Source organism: Andrena cerasifolii, chromosome 13 (assembly GCF_050908995.1).
Source record: "Andrena cerasifolii isolate SP2316 chromosome 13, iyAndCera1_principal, whole genome shotgun sequence".
Classification (NCBI taxonomy): Eukaryota; Metazoa; Arthropoda; class Insecta; order Hymenoptera; family Andrenidae; genus Andrena; species Andrena cerasifolii.
Window position 1 is genome coordinate 11143582 of NC_135130.1, and position 15471 is coordinate 11159052.

At 45.8% G+C, this 15471-nt stretch overlaps 1 protein-coding gene across 1 annotated transcript in view; it reads right to left on the reverse strand.

Moving 5' to 3' along the window:
* Nucleotides 1-4655: 4655 nt before the first annotated feature.
* The window catches only part of Sppl (signal peptide peptidase-like protein), a 327977-nt gene continuing 317161 nt past the window's right edge, over nucleotides 4656-15471 (reverse strand). Inside the window, exon 7 of the transcript XR_013086979.1 lies at nucleotides 4656-4667. The gene's annotated coding sequence lies outside the window, so the exon portion shown is untranslated. The remainder of the gene's footprint in view (nucleotides 4668-15471) is intronic.

Sequence of the window (15471 nt, forward strand, 5' to 3'; positions counted from 1 at the left end):
ATAAGTGTTTTCAAAGGTTATCTAACTAATCGCTTATTAAACGCGAATTTATTATTCTCAAGGAAAATAAAGATGATCAATTTTAATAAGATATTTCACTGTCCAAACATGTTTTCTTCAGACGTGATAAAATAAGATACATACACATGTTCCATATGTATATGTATAAGATAGGTGTTATCAGTTCTACATGTTTGTCCTGACGACAAAAGTAATAAATGCTTCGATTCGTTATTATTGCCAGTAGTATCGAAGGCATTTGAAGAGTAAAGACTCATTAACCATAAGAAATACTAGTTAATTGTATTTTAAGTATAGGTGTTAACAGTAAATGTACGTTAATTCTGTGTAACAAACGAGTAGTGTTGGAAATGGTTTCCATACATCCTGCAAATGCAATTCGTTTACTTATGACAACATTCTTAATTGAGAACAATAATGGGCCGCCTATTAATAATAGAGAAATGAAGTTACACGACACAATAAAAGACATGCTTATTAAACCGCAAGGAGACATATCATTTTCAATGGAAGCTGATGTTACATTAGAATTTTTGGAACCGTGTAGACCACATTCTGTAGAATTTGTGGATGACATACCTACACGCGAAGAACTTTTAGAACCGATAGAGTTCGAAGAAGAGCAGTGTACACCAGAAGAAGGAGGTATTGTGACTTTAGAATAAAAAACAAAGGCTGTTGCATTTTGGAAGAGTGGTAAGAAGAGACGGCTTTCTTTACAATCTGTCAAACATAAATTTCGAAAAGTTTCATCCTGTTATGATAAGGTGCTTCGTATATATTTGTTTTATATCTATGCAATATTGCCTTGTTTTCATTAGATGAGAAGAAACGGTGAACAGAGGAGGGACACGTCGGGAAAAATTGTTACAAATTTCTGGATATGTGTATAATAAATTTATTGACGGGATTGAAACTCGTGCCATTATTCATGATTTGGAGCTTCGAAGATAGGCCTTACAAGCTAATGAAGAGACAGGGTTGGAAAATTTTAAAGCATCTCGACATTGGATCTGGAATTTTAAGAGAATGTATAAAATAGTTTCAAGAAAAGTGAACAAATTTATTACCAGATCATGCGGTACAGATACCACGCAATTAAATGAAATTGCTTCGACTTTTGTGAATAATGTAAAACCTCGTATTAGAGATATCGGAACAAACAATACATTCAATACTGATGAATGCGGATTCAATCTCGAATTACATTCGGGCCGTACTTTAGCTGAACAAGGAACCAAAAGTGTTACAGCAGTCGTACAATCTAAACCCGCTACTACACATAGCTAATGTTTTTTATTAAAATAGCTCCAGTAATCTGTGGGAACTGATGGTTCAATTTTTTTTTTTAAATAACAGCTGATTTGCTGTTGCTCACTTGTATTCTCTATTGAAAATCACTTTAGATAGAGCCACAAAATGTTCCCCAAAATTGGCATCAGTCTCTCGTCATAACTCGATTCAATAAAAACTACGTCGGCCACAGGACAGTGTCGTTTTGGAAGGTCGACTATCCTGAATTTCCAGGGTAGATACGTGTAGACGTAACTCGACTGCAACCTTGTTGATTCCATGCCGTGGACACACTTTGTACCATGCTCTTGCCACGCAAATTCGATAACCATTTTGCGAATTGATCGTTTAGCGAACTCGATAACGGCGCCCCCACTAGAGTGAATTCCAAGGTTTCTAAACCCTCGATATAGGTATATCCCGTAGAAACTTTCGAAGATTAATCTTCTCTTAAATTTGCCCGAGTTTGGGTGGGATTTGTGCGAATTTTATTTTCACAATTCTTAAAAATGGAAGAGAATAAGGTGGGTGCAAAAAATAAAAGAGTGTCCAACAAGCATTGAGCTGCCCTGCATTCGAGGGTAGAAGCGTCGCAACGTGTCACGTGACGACGCGTTTCGAGCCACCATTAAGTCGCACGCTCGGCGAAAATACAGCTCCACCGGCGGCATCTCAATGGATTTTACTGTCCAGCTCGGAAATAAACACCGCCCGCGTGTGCTCGAGCGTCAAGGATTGGCCGCAAGCCGAAGCGCGGGTTGGTGAAATTCCGCGGTTCGTTTAATTATGCGCGAAATTACGCGCGAGACACGAGTGCAAATTACGTCGTCTGGGAAGGGCCAGAATGTTTCAATGCTCGTTGATCATGACGCTTTCGCCATATCACTATTGTGCGAAACGCTCCTGTGATACGTGCCACCAGAAGTGCACGCGAAACAAAGGGAACAAAAGCCGAAATTCTATAGACGAAGAAGGAAGATTGGCCTAGCTCGTATAACGAACGATAAATCCACGTTCGAGTACAGAAATTGCTGCATGGGCTCCAGAATAAGTGGCAGGAGTTCTGGTGACTTGCTTGTATAAATACTATCGGCTTAAGTCACGACCACTCAAATAGTTCATTATGGACAGATGTATGGTAGCCATGACTGCGCAGAGGCGATATATTTACCCCCGCATACCGGTTCCACGATACCTTACGACACGGATAATCGCTCGGGATTGCGAACGTGTCCGTGCAGATTAACGGGGTGTTCCCTGTCGTTGTTCTTGTTATTGTTTAATACGGGACCCGGGGAAGCTGGAACTCTCAGCAGCGGTTGCCAACTTCCACCCGGAAAGCAGGACTCCGTCTAACCCAGACATTACCCAAATTTATTTCACCTAACCCATGTACAAGTTGAGTTACTCCAATCTATCTGTAAGCTAGGTCTAAGCATTTCACTGCCTCACGGAGCGAAATTATCACAATTGATTTTCAACTGAGAGGTACGTCCATACGAGGCGATTCTTTCTCAATGAACTTGTCGACTAGGGGAAGGCAGCAGCGCTTAGGCGAATCGACTTTAGAAAATCGTTCGTAAGGTAAGTAGCTCCATTACGACCGTGTCCCGATCGACAATCTAAATATCTCTATCCGGCACGACTTTCATCCGCTCGCCTGCTCACGCTCGAGTTCCTCCCGGCGGAGTGTAGACGCGAAAAAACTGGCAGAGCAGATATCTTACATTGTGTAACGGGCTTGCAACGAGCATTATCTTATGCGCAGGTATTCCGAGCATAAACACGGGCGCTTGATCTCGGGCAAGATATTTATCCAAGTTTGCGCTGGGAAAGAAACTCGCTGACACTGATGTGATTCCGTCAATTGCGTTTTAATGTGAATAGGATAGGGGCATTTGTTTCGAGTTAAAATTTAGTGGCATGATTTAGCTTGCTTTGGTTCGATGAAGAGTCTGTGATCAAGTTTCGTTTGGGTCGAACGAGGTGTCTGTTTTTAATAGAAATTTTAGTCACTATTACGGACCAGTTGGAACGGCATTCCCGCTCTCTGGGACAATACAATACCATCCGAATAAAAAGATACCGATCGTTCGTGTCGAACCGTTGACAAATTATGATCGTTGTCGATTTACTGGCTCGACGTCCGTGGTTATCCCGGTGAATTTGAATTGCACGCGCCGCTCGATCGAGCACGAAAAAGACAAACAAGCTGGTAATAACGCGGTTGGGGCCGATAGTTAATGGAACTGTCAACGATTTCGCATTATAACTGGAATTGTCACGCGAGCGCGGCGCACGAAGCCCAGATTTTCAACCTCCGGGAAATAGATCGGCCGATTAATCGGGCGACGTGGTTGCTGAACGCGACGAAAATTCCCTTCTTGTCGCGTGACCACGAATTTTCTCCTCCCGTTCGCCCTCCGTTGTCAGGGGACGGTAGGAAACGAGGGGGTTCTCGGAAGTCGTGCTTCGTAGCCGCTTTCTTCAACTCGCGCACGTAGTGTGTGTGCGCAGCGTTTCGACACACCACGGTCGTTTCGCATTCGCCACGGGAACTTTAGTAACGTACCGGGCCAAAGTCAGACCGGTCGGAGGATCCAGAGTTTCGGCGATTCGCTGAACTGCAAGCTCGATAATCAAAAGAAAATACTCCCTCCCCCAAAGGCGTCCTTGTGCAGTGGAATTTCATATCTCACGTCCAGCTAGTCGTTGGCCTTCTAGGCGATCACCTTCGTTCAATACCCGGTGTCCAATAAACCTACGTGTACGTGTTACCCCGCACACGAGCACACCCCGACGTGTGCACGAATTCACGGGAAGCCCAAGGCACTCTGGCCACACGTCCAACTAGCCTCCTCCCTCTCACCCCCAGAGGATGACCACCCTCGAGCCGTTTTGGCCGTCTTTTGGTCGACGTGGACCGCGTACGTGTGCACACCAACGCGCCAAACCACCCTACAAGATGGTTAGGGGGTTGCTAGTGGTGTGTCCAGTCCACTCCAGTGGAGCCCAGGGCGGTTCGATCAATAGAGGGTAGAGGCTACTACACGTTTCTAGGAGGTGGACACCCTGCTCTGCTACCCCCTCCCCCCCTTCAGCGTACACCACGACCACGTCGAGGAGCGCCGTGGAGACCTACCTTCCGTAAAATTCCTGGACCACGGACGTGGACCTCCTTTTTCCGTGGTTTAATCGTCCAAGCTACGGCAATTTGGGCCACCAGGGGGATGGAATGTGTGCCGTTGTCGAGGGAGACCTCGGTTCTGCCCCTTGGGGTAGTTTGCTTCCTCCTTGAAGAAGATTTTGTTCGATGCAAATGTGGGGGTGTGGATTTTTGGTTACAATCGACGCTTTCAGTGGCCGCTACACCACCTCCCGAACGTCCACCTCGCAGCACCGAGGAATAGAACTATTCCCTCGTCTTCAGCAATGTGAAAAGGTGCTGGTATTGCGATTGGAATCGATACCAAACGTCTTACGCCAGTCGTACGTTCGAGAGGAAACAGTATTGAAGTGGTGTATGCCGGGAGTCAAGGTCGTCGACCTTGGTCCGATCTAAAATTACGAGGCGCTGGTCCGCGACGCGCTCTCGGTGGGTCTTGATCCAATTATCTCATGTCCCTTGTCGGGATCAGTGTGCTACGCCATTGGTCTGCGCGGCCTGGACTGGCGGGCCGTTTGTTTTGTAAGTCTAATCGCAGAACGGCTCTCCGGTGGTCCTCTCTCGGGTCTTTTCCCTCCTTCTCCGCCCCCTTCTCCCCCGCCGACGGCAGCCCCCTTCTTCACCCTTTTCTTCGTCCCGTGCAACGTCGCTGCTCGCCGGCCGCCATTTTATTTTTAAAAAACGACCAGCAAGCGCGCACTTTCGTTCGTTCGTTCGTTCCTGTATACTGGGGGGACTCTCTTTTCCTTCCCCGTGTTGCTGAGCCGCGTATGGTGGCGCCATGGTCAGCGCTCCTGACAGCCACGAGGGAATAAAAAAGAATGGAGTCCAGGATAGAAAGAGTTGGGAGCCATCCCCGTGGCTATCTGGACCACTCGGACGCCGGGAAAACTTAGCTCGTCGGCTCCTCTTTGCTGATCCCTCCCGATTAATCGGCTTCTCCTTCACCGCTGGCCAGCGGCGGATAGAGGAAATGAAGTTTCACGACGAGCACGGTTCCTCTGAATCCAGTTACCAGGAGTTTCAAGTAGTCCCCATCTTTTGTTGGGTAGAACCATTCGTATTTAGGTATGTGAAACGGTTGGCGCAAGTGGAGTGACAAATGTTAAGTGATTATTTGCAAATATTACTTAACATTGAATGGAATGTTCTGTGAACCTAGAAGGATGTTTGTATAAAAAAATTATTTATTTAGCTACCCCAAGGTAGCTGCTTAGGATTAGGCGTCTCTTAAAAATTACTCCCTACTAGTAGCGCCACCAGCGCATCAGGTCGAAATCAACACTAATTGGTCCAGGCGAAGATTGGAGGCTTGGTCAATAGAAACCCTTGCTTGGGTTATCTTTTAACGCAAAAGGGAGATATTTTTATTTACAAAGATAGTAAAATGGATATAAAACTGTGATCATGAATCTCCAAAGCCAGAACCCCCACGTATCAGAAACTTCAACTTTGTGAGCCACCGGTTCTCACTGGTTCTGATATTTTTCTATTATTATTAGAAGGGTGGCTGGAGCAGGCGGCGCAGAAGATTGCACACCCAAAAAAGGGCGATCCTTTTATTTTAGTATACTCGTTTGGTGCCGAACTTAAAATCGGAGGGATGGTAGCGCGGCAAAGAATTCCACATTGGAGTAGGATCGGGCAGGGGAGGGTGCGCGGCCTTCCAGAATACGTAAACCGGCATGAGAACCCGCGGAATGCTTTCACATAAAGACGCAACCCCATAAGACTTCATCCCCCTTTATGTGGAACGTTCTCGCCCCCAAAAAGCGCGCACTACTGTGTGTGTACGTTCGTGTAGCAGCGCGTATGGCTCACCCTGGGATCGATGTTTCCTCCTTCATCGGGGAGTGTAGCTCGTGCGTAAAAACCAACCCCCAAGATCTACCCTTACTACCCATTTCTTCGTCAAAAAAGCGCACAAGAGGAAAACCAGCCGCGGTTATCATCTGATGTAATCCGCGCGGTGTCAAAAATATTTATTTGCCTAATCTAGAAGGTGTCTATATAAATGGATTCTTCTCGACAAATCACGTCGAAAATGTGTAATGAAGTTTTTTATACGACCCTTAGTTTTTAGGTAAAACGACTTCGAAAATCAGGTAAGTATGCGCGCGCTGGTTCTCACGCATTTTCAATAATTATTTACTCCAGAATAAAGCCTTCTATGATAATATTTCATTCCACATTTTCGATGTATTTTATCGAAGCGGATCAGATGCTGTCGACAGAACAATTTGATTCTGAGAAATAGAATGGATATCGTGGTTAGACAGAAAGTAAGTAGTAGTAAATCTTACGGTTATCCTGACTGTTCGTCGGTATCGATTCTCGTAGTCGTCGATGGGGAATTCAGCCTGGACCAGGCGAGCAAGCTTCCGCGGAAAACCCTCGAGGCCTTAACAAAAGTTTCACAGTTGAGGAGCTAGCGACAATAGGAAGAGGAGAACACGGGAACGATTTAGCGCTGAAAGCGGATGTCGCTAATTTTCTGGCTTGTCCACGCACAAGCTTCTGCTTAAATCTTCTCCCGACTTGCTGGCCGGAAAGCGCAAACCGATGTCCCTTTGCCGCGTCACGTTTCGCGGTGTCCTGAAATTCGGGTATGCGCTGTCTCTTTGTTCCGTAGATCCTTTTGTATAGATAAAGACAATCTGATTATCTTTAGAGCAGTCGTGAAATTATTGTTGGAATCGTCGTTACTAGAAATAATTATTTGGCTCCAGCTGATGGGCACACTTGCATAAGGTGGAGCTTAAAAATCAAAATTAGCTTTGATCATGTAACTCTAACGCAATCGATTCTATTCAAACACGGTGCGCATAGAAGAAGAATCTCAACTTTCGTTAGTTTTATCAGCAGAATATCAGATCCCAGTGAATTGACGAGTCGAATTCGGGTTAAGGTCGCGACGATTTCACTGCATCTCCCACGCTGATGGCCGACCCCCGCCGTTTTTTTTCTCGCGTACGTTCATAATAAAGGCACGTTACCGGGCCAAAGCAGAATTAATGACAGACGTCGAAGAGGCAGCCGTGGAAACGCAGGCCGCGGTTTCACAATGGCTGCGAGCTGCAGGTTACAACGCGAATACCAGTTGTGTGTATCGTCGGTAGGAGTGCCTGGGATAATAAGGGGTTATTTCCAGTAGCCGTGGCCCGAGCGGCGGGGGAGCCCCGGGGGTTATATGTCACCACGTTACGCGAGTCGTACCACGTGAAATCGCGGGTCTAGAAACCTCCTACATGAATCTTCTCTTTTTCCAAAGTTTCTTAGCACTTAGTTCCCGAAAAGAAACAGTAGTCCCCTTAAGGTTTCCAGAACCTCTTTACTACTTAGTACTAATCCCATCCCACATCTATCACAGAGTATTGCATCGATCAGGTATACGGTGTTGAAATCTTTACATCGTCCAGTTTCAGAAATAGTGTATCGTCGCTTTTATGCAGTCGGCAACCAAAACGAAAATGTCTTTCGTCCGCCGCTGTGGTGGCTCGCGGCGCTCATGAAGACATTAATCGGGATGCTCGCGTTGAGAAAAAGCTTGATCCTGAGCCCGAGGTGGGACGATAGCCAGCTAACGATCGCCAGTAGCTGGCTGGGAGTTCGCGGAATTTATCATTATTCGATCATAACTCGTTAACCGTACTTTCTTTATCGAACACCAGGATCCACATGGATCCGGCTCACGAGCTTCGTTATGATCCGCTCCCCGCGAATTTGCATGATTCCCGGCCTCGCATGATGTTGCACCCGACGAAGAATGCCGATACGAGCCGCGATTTATTTTTATTTTCCCCCTGCACCCACATGAATCGCTTCTGTCTTGATTTTTTCGCCAGGGGAAGGAGTTATTAAGTGGAGCACACGCACGGTTGCGGGAATTATTCGTTTTGTTCGAAGCGCCGATATCGGCTGCCGTTCATCGCTTGTATATGGCTCAAGAACATTGTAGATTTGGGTTCTGTAGCTTTGGATTTGATGACATCTAATAAATGATTCAGCAAGTGTTAAGGACAGCCTTGGTTTTTGATTTTATGAGTCCAAGTGTGAACTAGCAAGAGGCTAGAATCCTCCATCTCAAAATCATCAAAAGATGTTTTCACCATCCACCTTCAGGATCCCTTTGTCCCTATTTCTGAAGTTGTACGTAGTAAATCAGGAATGTACAATCCCATCAGCTTCCCAAGTTGAATGACGAAAAGTCATGAAGAGCTTGATGCAGGCCGGCAACAATTGACAACGCGGTACTTTGAGGGCGGCAGGTTTGCTTGCAATTACGAAACATTTTTTTTAATTAACCAGACGAAACGCTAAAGCCGCGTGCATCAATTGGACCCCGTATCAACGGAGAATATTCAACGGGTGGGACACAATGCGTCCACCGGCTCGCTTTACGGCCGGCGAATGTCAGCTGACATTGATTGCGCATCAGACATTCAGTGGCTGCAATTCGCGCCGACCCGCGTGTATTATGTGACTCCCGGCATTCCGCGCGAGCTGGGCGATTTATAATTTCGATGAAATATCCACGTGTACCCAGATGAATGCTGTCGCCGAGGCGTCGAAGCCTCGTGGATCTTCGGTCCTGGCCAACAGGAAGCGGATCAATTAACGCCAGGGATTCAGAATTCATTAAACCAACATTGGATTTAGACTTTCCAGAAAGTTAATAAACGACAAATCACATCTATGAGGAAGTCCTTCAAACCCACCAAGTCCTCTGCCCAACATAACGTGTACCCTACTTTAGTGGCGTTACAAGCGCCCCTCTTATGGCGCCCAGTACGAGTAAAGTTTACCACGAAAACGATGGAAATGATCACCTCCTGCACCCACATGAACCGCTTCTGTTTCGATAGAGCAGCTTCTGTCGCGACACAACAGCGCGATCAACATAACAATTGATGCCAACCACCGTGTTTAGTGTATTTCCGTAAACTAACAACGCAAAAGCGACAACCTTCCGTGGTGCCACCTAGCGCCCGAAGAGACTCTGCTCTATGAGCAAGTATTTCGAGTTCTGTTGCAAGGGGGACGCGTTACGATGGCGGTAGGACGCATAACGCAGAGGCCAGGGGGTTCCACGGGGAGGCGGCCGGTCGGTTTTCTATTGGCCCTCACCTCAGGGGTGGTTTTTAGCCGAGCTGCCCCGAAGAAAGGAACCCTTGTACACGCCGGTACGAAATGTTTCGCGTTGATGCACGAGCACACCCTCGGATAGAGCGTAGGAAAAAAGCGTCTCTCATAATGGAAACGACCCCCCCCCCTTTTTCCCCACGTGTACACCCCTCCCCCCCGCGCCGCCCTACGACGCGTGTACCATCGGGAATTTCCGAAATATATACGCGCGCCTATTGTTGAACGAAGAATGGCCGGAATTTTCGTAGTTTTCTCCATCTTGTCCTACCGTTTTCACGGCCAAACCGGGGTGGATCGTGTTTCGGTGCCCCCGGGTTGGCGGCCACCCTTGAGCAGGCTTTCGGCGAATTTCTCGGTTTGTTTTTCACTGAGACGCTCGGAATTTGTTTTTGTGAATTCCCCGCTTTTCGCTGGGTATACGTTTCTCCGGCAGACAGATCGGACAGGGTGTTTTCGTGACTCGTGGCTGGACTCTTGGTGGGGTTGTTTTCTAGGTTTGTAGCGTGCTTGTTTGCTCCTGATGTTGTGGTAGCGTGTGTGGCAGAAGGGACGAGATCTGTGGACACGTCTCGGTGAAATGTTTGTCCTGTAGGCAATGTAGCAGCGGCGTATTGGTGGACATTTAATCGAAAATATCCCTGCTTTTATATTTGGGCTGTGGTAGGTAGAAATTCGGCTGCTTTCCCTTGCAATAGTAAACGATACTGATTATGAGAAAACAGGTATTTACTACTGACTCACCTGTGTTCTCAAACAAAATGATTACTATTTTCTACCTTAGGCCTAACATAGTCATAGTAAACCCCGACTTGTCAATATCTTGTCGGATCGAGCATAAAAGTGGCAGTTTGTCATGATCCGGCCTCTACAATCAAATGCTACAAAGATAGAAAGTAATAACGTAAATACTGTTCGTCTTTACACAGTCCCTTTTCCAGGCTGCACGATACTAACCATGGTCTTATTCTTATTCCAAATAGATAAACAAGACAGCTGTCGGTTTCACTCAGCTTTGCCTAATCAAACTTTTGCAAAGCAGACGTGTCCTAATTTGTTTAATACGTAGAATCAAGAAGTACAGATGCGAGTGTCATCATTTTGACCGTGACCACATTAGAAGTTATCCATGCACCCCCCCCCCCCCCGCATGTGCGGACAGACAACGCAGCCGCAAAAGACTGGCTAGGAAAGGGTGAGGCCACGTGAATGTCACCAACTGGTCAAGCCTAAGTCTCGAAACGATCCTGAACTCGTGATTGGTGTCCACTTCACCCGCTTGCACCTTCTCCACCCACGCACCAACCCATGTGCATCTATGGCTGGCTACAGAGCTTCGATCGTCTAGGACTGAATACGTAAAAACCCATGCTCTGTGGATTGCAGGTGTTCGGAGGAAGCAGGAGAAGCGAGACCAAAACTTTTCATCGATCCCTCGGCGAAGTTTCAGCGGCCTAAGCAAGCGGAACTGGAGTTCCTGGACATATCCTCGTTCCCTCCGCCGCGAATTCCTCCCCACAAACTAGAGCATATCTATAGATAGAAGCGCAGCGAAGTGCTCTCGAGGAGTCGCGATACTTCGTTTTCTTTCTGTTTCCCCGATTCCTCGAGTGGGCCAAGTTGGTCCAGTTGTTCCCACCGACGTGTTCCTCAACAATGTTTGCGCTACGGCACTATCTTCTCCTCGCGAGCCGATGCTTCTGACAGAAACGCAATGATAGCGCCCCAACACGAATCAACCTAGTTACACACCGAGAATCTGATAATTAGTGAGCATGAATGACAGGGCGCGCGTGAACGACATTGCCGTCCCGAAGATATCCATCGCTAAACACAACGTCACCCGCTGCCCGGCTGGCAAGGTCTTGCAAGGCCGATGAAAATTTCACGAGGAATGAAACGCGTCATTATGGCGTGACATGCCACGACAAAGGGGGCCTCTTGTACGTGCGATGCTGAATTATCGATGGTCGCCGCGTGTTTGGATATTCATGTGTTAGCGACATCGAGGACATTATAGTAGATTGCAGAGGTACAGCGCGCTCGTAAATTAAACACTCTAGCGGCGGCGCTCTTTGGAGGAGCGGCACCCAGGATCGAGCGCGGGTGGTATTGTAGAATTCAGCGCAAGGAAACTATACTAATCATTATTATAGAGTGAACGACGATATTCCATGTACGGTATTGGAAAAGCTCTAAACTTAGCATTTTGAATATTTGCAGCTTCTACGTAGGGCTGAATAGTCATTGTACTGCAAGTAAGAATTAAGTCTCAGGTCACATTTCTACTTGAAGCGGCTCTGAGTAGTGTTTCTGATTTCTCGATATTTTTTGTTTCTCGAAAAATCAGAAATGAGATCATATTTCTTGAGAATTCTCGAGAATTCTCGAGAAATTGAAAAAAAATATTGCAAAAATTATATTTTTGGGATAATGTTGATAATTTTTATCAAAAACACAAGAAAACTTACTAACTAAATGATTATTCCTGTCTAATTTATATAAAACTTGTGTAAATAAAAAAATAGGTATTAAATATAATTGGTAAATTTATTTATTTAATACAAAATTTGTACAAAGCAAAATATTACTTTCTGGATTTAAAATTTATTTTTAAATAGCACAATGCGTCTAATGTAGCGCCAGCGAATCTATTTTTTTTGCAGCAAAATCTGTTACTGTTATATTTTGACGTTTTAGAAATATCTATATTGGCTGTTAAATGAAAAATGCGTCTTTTGACCCTTTTGGAAGAAATTCTGGATCATGCAAAAATGTAGACGGGGTACAATAGTCTTATCTCCTCTTTTCAATATTTCTTCTTTAATAGCCACGAAAAACTCATTAGGTACTTAATTCAGTATATAATTTTTCTAAATTTTTAAATAAGAATTTAAGAGCACCTTCAGCAGTTAATAATATCGAATCTTCTGTACTGTGATTTTCTATTGGAATTCATATAGGTTCTAATGTTATTAATAAGATTAACTAGTAATACATTCATTTACGAAAATAAATGAAATTAATAATATTTTTCCTAGACTCAAGTTTCTCGAGAAATTATAGTATTTCTCAAGAAATAAGAAATAAGCAATTATAAAATTTCTCGAGGAATTCTCGAGAAAGCATTCTCGAGAAGGAACACTAGCTCTGAGAGAAGCCCGAGCTCCTTATCTGCTCACACGTCTGTCAATTCTCTTGTTCCGACGCTTGAAACATGTAAACATTGATGTACTACCGATTTGACGAGCCCGCTATACCTCTGCTCTCTACTGTAATTCTCATAAACGGAACATGCCTAGCTGAAGGGAGTCCGGCGGAGAAAGTGATTTTCCGGAAGAGCCATCTAGAGTCGTTGAACCCTTCTACTGCTTGCAGTTCTGGGATGCTACATTCTGAGACGCTATTCCCCATAATATAGAGAACGTTCAATTCTTCAGGAATACTAGTAAACTGGAATTGATATAACAATAGTTGAAGCTAATCAAAGAACAACTCAAGAAGACAAAGAAAATCTCAGGCGCGGCGCGGCGTCCACCCTACAAAGATTAACCACTGGAACGCCACCACCCTGCCTGTCCTCCCGCCTCAGACGAGGCCCGAAAATTCGGATCGTTGCCCGTGTGATCCCAATCCTCCATCCTCCGTCGGCTGGCCGCGTGTTCTGTCGGCGTAATCCGATCCGAGACATCTATGTCGATAGGGCAATAATTAGGCTGCTTAAAGAGCTGGAGAGAGGCGCGGAAGGGGTGGGAGAGGAGGGGCCAGGCGGAGGCACAGAGGGCCCCGCCGGCTCTTTCTGTCGCCTCGAAGAGGGCCCGGAGGTGAACTCGTCGGTAGTTGTGTCGGTTCCCGTGGCCTTTCATCCCTTTCGACGTGCGCGCCGCCCGTGAATAGGCAAAACTAGAGGTACCGAGAGGGCACCGGTCCTCCGCGGGGCACGAGGCGCACACGTTTCCCAGTGAAAGGGTAGAAAGAGAGGAGACAATCAGCGTCGACTTGTCCCGGCAGCCTGACGTCCCCTGTGAACTGCACTTTACGTCGGTGCCCGCGGCTGGGAGCTCGGGGTAGCAATGGGCTTGAACGTGCCACAGACTGTTTCAAGGATTATGCGAGATGTACGAAGCGATTGGGGGTTAGAAGACCCTTGAACGATCTTAGTGACTGGAGTCATGAATTTACATATTATGGCCGGATGAATAGTCTCTTAAGTTGAGGGGTTCGTATCCTCTTGAGGTGGATCCTTAGAGGTGTAGGATCTATAGTCTTGCGAGTCTTCCAGCTCGATGGAGGCGAGTGTCGCGATAAGGATTCCGTAGCGACCAGGACTTTTGAGATATAGATAGTTCGTCTCACTCTTTTAGATAGGTTATTTTCTCTAAGGGCACTACGTGTGATTTAATTGCTCGAAAACTCGCGCGAGAGAGAGTATTGAATGCCCATCGCTAAATGGGGTTCACGGGGGCCGGAGACCGATGGGTGGGGGAATTAGGGCCGCCGGTATAATGGCGGCTTCGGCACAGGCCCCCAAAAGAAACCCATAGATATCGCATTGCGCGGTCGGGACTGACGGGACAAAACAGTCCGACAATAGAGGGGGGTTTCGGTCTTCTCCGCGATATTCGGCCCGATGGGAGGAGGATACGAGAGGAGCCACATGCACGGCAGAGTGACAGAGGAAGGGAAGAGGCGCGTTTTCACGTCACCGGGAGCTGAAGCCGAGACACGGCTGCCTGCCCATTGGGCCTCCCTCGCGTGCCGATCCATTAATTAACCGTCGTCATTTCTTACCCTCCCGAAAGACACGTTCACTTCGCTTGAAGACCCCGGACCCCAAAAAATTGAGATGATTGGAAACTGAGTCGAGCAATTTCGGTAACTTTGGATGTGGATATTTTTAGGTTATACGAAGTTAAATAAAGTTTCTATACCGTAAATACTGTAGATGAGTTAGAGGATAGATCTTGGCAATAGGTATCATAAGCGGATTCGAAGACGGTTATATGCCGACGACATTTCCGCTGACGTAAACAGCGAGCACAGCGTTATTATTCTCTTCAATTATTAACTGTTTGCGTCTAGGTTATCTTCGTAGGGACAATATTATTCCTTTGTCGCCGAGGGGGCAAAGAAGCTCGCGCAACGCAGAAGGCAAACGCGATGACAGAAAGCAAGGGGAGACAGCGAAGTTCTCTCAAGTTATACTGTAGTTTTGTTGCATTGGTGATTAGATTCGAAAATAAAAGTCGAGTCGATCGTACCGTCTCCATTGCGTTTTCCTTCAAGGCAATGACCTTTGCTGCGTGGCTGCTGCGTTTTTTATTACGAAACACGGGCAATCAACGGGGATGCATTATGAAGTTGTTTGGTTGTCTCTAGAATATTTAGTAGAAACATCACCACCTTGGATTGTAGATGATATCAAAGACGATATTTAAACCTCCTCTATTCGGTTAATGCCCACGATCAATTTCACTTCCAATAAATATAGTCCCGTAACCTAAAACGTTGAAATGAAATTGATACGTCGCATTTAGAAGAAACTGAGTTTCACATTTTTGTAATTCTTACAACTAGTTGAAACATTTACAGTGATGGACGAAAGAAAGTTCACAACTTTTAAAATCGCATAACTTTTTTAGAATTGGTCCAAACGACGTGAGTTTTTTTTAGAAGCTAGAAAGATTAGTTTGCTAAGTGATGTGCTTCGTCATTTTGAAAAAAATGCAATTGGTCGGAATAGCAGAAAAAATAGTAAATGTCGTTTTTAAACCTTGTTTTGTGAGCCTGTAATGAAAATTTAAACAAAAAACCGTTTGTAGAATGAAGTAAGTTGTATACATGCCTAA